We start from the raw sequence: 4,015 nt of genomic DNA, 5'->3' as shown, positions 1-4,015 counted from the left end.
TTCTTCTTCTTCTTCTTCTTCTTCTTCTTCTTCTTCTTCTTCTTCTTCTTCCTCTCTCTCTCTCTCTCTCTCTCTCTCTCTCTCTCTCTCTTTCTCTCTCTCTCTCTCTCATTTTGAAGGCTCAAAATTGTGACTCTCCAGCCTCAGCCTCCCTAATAGCTGGAGGACAGGCATGAGGCATGGGGCCTGACTTTCCTCCTGTCCAGTTTCAAATGAGGCTTGACATGTGTAAAAATCGCCTTATGTGTTCTTTCTTTTTTCTTCTTTTCTTTTTGGCACTGGGGTTTAAACCCAGGGCCTTTGAGTGGAGCTGCACCCTGCATCCCTATTTATTTATTATTTTTTATGGGTATTAAACTCAGGCCCTTGCCCTGGCCAGGGAAGCACTTATTCCACTGAGCCATCTCCCCTGCCCATATTGTTCTTTTCTTTTCTTTTTTGTTTTGCAGAACCAGGAATTGAACTCAGGCCCTTGCGCTTGCTAGGCAAGTGCTTATTCTGCTGAGCTATCTCCCCGCTCCCCCCCACCCCTGTTCTTTTCATTTGTCTTTTGTTTGTTTTCTCTCTCTCTCTCTCTCTCTCTCTCTCTCTCTCTCTCTCTCTCTCTCTCTTTTCCCATGTATTTAGTACAGGGTGTACAGGGTCTCACTACACAGATTGGACTCATAGTGATCCTCCGGTTTTCAGCCTTCCAAGTGCTGGGACCGCTGTCTCAGCGCACCCTGGGGGAGGGGGGCAGCACAGCAGGCTGAGGATGGAATCCTGGCCCCTGCGTCTGTCTAAGCAGGCGCTTTATTCCGCTAAGCTATTTAGCTGGCCATTGTCTTGGTTTTTTGAGACAGGGTCTTGCTATGTAGTTCAGGCTGGCTTAAACTTACTGTGCATCTCAGGCTGTCTTCGAACTCATGTCAGTCTTCTTGTGTTAGCCTCCAAATGCTGGGGTTATAGGTGTGGGCCACCCTGCTCAGCTATTTTTCATTATTTTTTATTTGTTGGTGTGTTTCTACCCTAGAGTCTCAGCTCAGTAAGGCAAGAACCCAATTGGTCCCTCTTGCAGAAAGGTTGAGGCTTTAGCCACTCGGCCCTCCAGCGCCCTAAGCAGGAGGCCCCCTGAGCCCCAACACCCATATCTGTCAAGGGACCGCAGCAGTGTACAACGGCAGGGTTGATGTGAGGACAGAAGGAGTCTGAGCAGGAATAGGCTCACAGTAGGAGCTCCGGGAGCGCAAAGCCGCTGCTGCCCCAGGTGGCGCACACCTGTCATCCAGCGCCCGGAGGCTGATGCAGGAGGATTGCTGTGCGTTCCAGGCCAGGCTGCGTCACATAGTAAGTTCAAAGCCTGGGCTATACCGTGAGAGGCCTCTAAAACAAATGTGAATGTGAGTGTTTTTGCCTCACCTGTACCCAGGGAAGAATTAGGAAGAGTCCAGAGCCGCTCCAGGCAACTCTCCTGCCACCCCACAACCCCTCCCACTCCAACAGGCCAGGACTGGGGGTTCCACCCCTGGCCCGGCTCTGCCTGGCACTGCAGCAAGTGAGGCCTGCCCGGGCGGCACCCACCCAGCCGGTTGGGGCTGCGCCCGGGCCCACAGTGCTGCGCGGCTCTCGGCGCCCACTCTGCAGCCGGCTCTGTGCCTCCCAGAGAGGGAAGAAGCCCCGGGGGCTGCACCCAACCTTCAGGAGCCAGAAGGCTGCAGTGGGGCTCCCCAGTCCAGCTCCACAGTCCTGAGATTGGACTTGGCCAGGAGCAGCTAGGCAGGGATTGGGGGTCTCTGACACACCCCCACAGCTGTCTGCCACACCCACCTAGGGAGATGGCTTCCCACAGGTTAACAATTCTGACAGCTAGAGTTGGACAAGGAAGCGATTTTTTAAAAATTTTATTTATTTTGTGTGTGTGTGTGTGTGTGTGTGGCCAGCTCAGCTCACTAGGGGACGGGGCTGGCTGGCATGTGGTGCTGGGGGATTGAACCGCCGTCCTTGTGCTTTGCTTAGCTTGTTCTAAGTAGGTGCTTTAGACCACTGAGCCATCTCACCAGCCCAAGGAAACATTTTTTTTTTTTTTTTCTACTGGGGATTTTACCCAGCCTGAAGCTTGGCCGGCCCTTTTTTTTTTTTTTTTGTGGAGCCGGGGATTGAACTCAGACCCTTGCGCTTGCCAGGGAAGCGCTTATTCCATTGAGCCATCACCCTGGCTCTCCCCCCATTTTATTTTATTTATTGGTTTGTGTATTTAGCTTTGATTTTTTTTTTTTTTTTTTTTTTTTTTTTTTTTTTTTTTTTTTTTTTTTTTTTTTTGTATCAGGAATAGAACTCAGGACCTTGGGCTTGCCAGATAGTAGCTGTGCCACTGAGCTATAGCCTCCATTCTTGTTTTGATTTTAGATGGAGTCTCACTATGCAATCCAGCTTGGCCTCAAACTCACAGTGATCCTCCTGCCCCGGCCTCCCGAGTGCTGGGAGACTGAAATAGAGGAGAAAGGACAAATATTCCTTACAGATGAATATCAGTGAATAAACATGGAATGAATGATGAAAATAGAGAATCACAGCCAGCTTCCTGGCAGGCAGAATCTACTAACAAATGACAAGTTGTGGCCCATTTTGATCCCAGCCTGGGACACATAGCAGTTCTGCCTCACTCGGGACACAGCTCAGTTGTACAGCAATTGTGTGGCTTGTGAGCCACACTGGAGGCCTGGATTCTTCTTCCAGTACTGCAAACAGCAGCAAACAACCCCCCCAGCTTAGTCAGTAGAATAAGCACTTCCCTGGCAAGCACAAGGGTCTGAGTTCATTACCTGGTTCTGCAAATTAAAAAAAAAAGAACAAAACCCCCAGACTGGCATGGAGGGCAGGCCTATGATCCCAGCTCTTGGGAAGCTGAGGCAGGAAGATCCATGAGAGTGCTAGACCAGGCTGGGTTACACAGTGAGGCCTTGTCTCAAAAAACAACAGGACCAGCCAGAAAGCTCAGTGGATTAAAGAGTCTCCTTTGGCAAGAAGGGCCAGGGAGATGGCTCAGTAGAATAAGTGCTTTCCTGGCAAGTGCAAGGGCCTGAGTTCAATCCCCAGTTCCACCAAAAAAAAAAAAAAAAAAAAAAAGTGCGTGCTTAGGTAGACCTAGGAGATGGGGTTCAATCCCCAGCCTGCCATGTGGATCCCGCCCTCAGGGCATGCTAAGGCTTCCATTGAGACTCAGTGTGGTGGCATACACCTGTAATCCCAGCACTTGGGAGGCTGCAAAACAGGAAGGATCACTAGGAGTCCAATCTGTGTAATCAGACCATGTACTAAATACATTAAAAAACACACAAACAAACCTACTACAGTGAAATAGCTCAGTGGACTAAGCACGGCTTTGACAAGCACAGGGACCAAGGATCAATCCCTCCTGCCTCTTACAGGGCTGGCCCCGCCCCCAGGTACACTGAGCCTGCCACAGAGTCCCTGTGTGGTGGCGCATGCCTGTGATCCCAGCGCTGGGGAGGCTGAAAACAGGAGGATCTCTAGGAGTCCGAGCTGCGTAGTGAGACCCTGTACCAAATACAATTTAAAAATTTTTAAAAATTGGGGCTGGGGAGATGGCTCAGGAGAATAAGCAAGCACAAGGGTCTGAGTTCAATCCCCGGATCTGAAAAAAAAAAATAAAAAAAAAAAATAAAAATAAAAAAAACCTACAACAGCTGGGGAGACAGCTCAGTGGCATAAGTGCGGCCCGGTATGCACAAGGTCCTGGGTGTGATCTCCACTACCAGGGGAAAACACAAATCACAAAAATGACAAGATGAAGAGACGTTTAGAGAAAAATAGGGCATTTAGCTAGTCTCCAAGTTTCCCCTTTAAAATACTAATTGTAATAATTCTGATTTATTGATACTTGAAACATTTTGTCCATAAAATTCTTTTTGTCTTTCTTTGTGTTTGCTTTTTGGTTTCAGATTAGATCTTTTTTCTTTTCTTTCTTTTTTTTTTTTTTTTAAATTTTATTTATTTATTTGTGTGTGTGTGTGTG

Source organism: Octodon degus, unplaced genomic scaffold (genome assembly GCF_000260255.1).
Source record: "Octodon degus isolate 3935 unplaced genomic scaffold, OctDeg1.0 scaffold00050, whole genome shotgun sequence".
Lineage (NCBI taxonomy): Eukaryota > Metazoa > Chordata > Mammalia > Rodentia > Octodontidae > Octodon > Octodon degus.
This window is presented reverse-complemented; position numbering follows the sequence as displayed.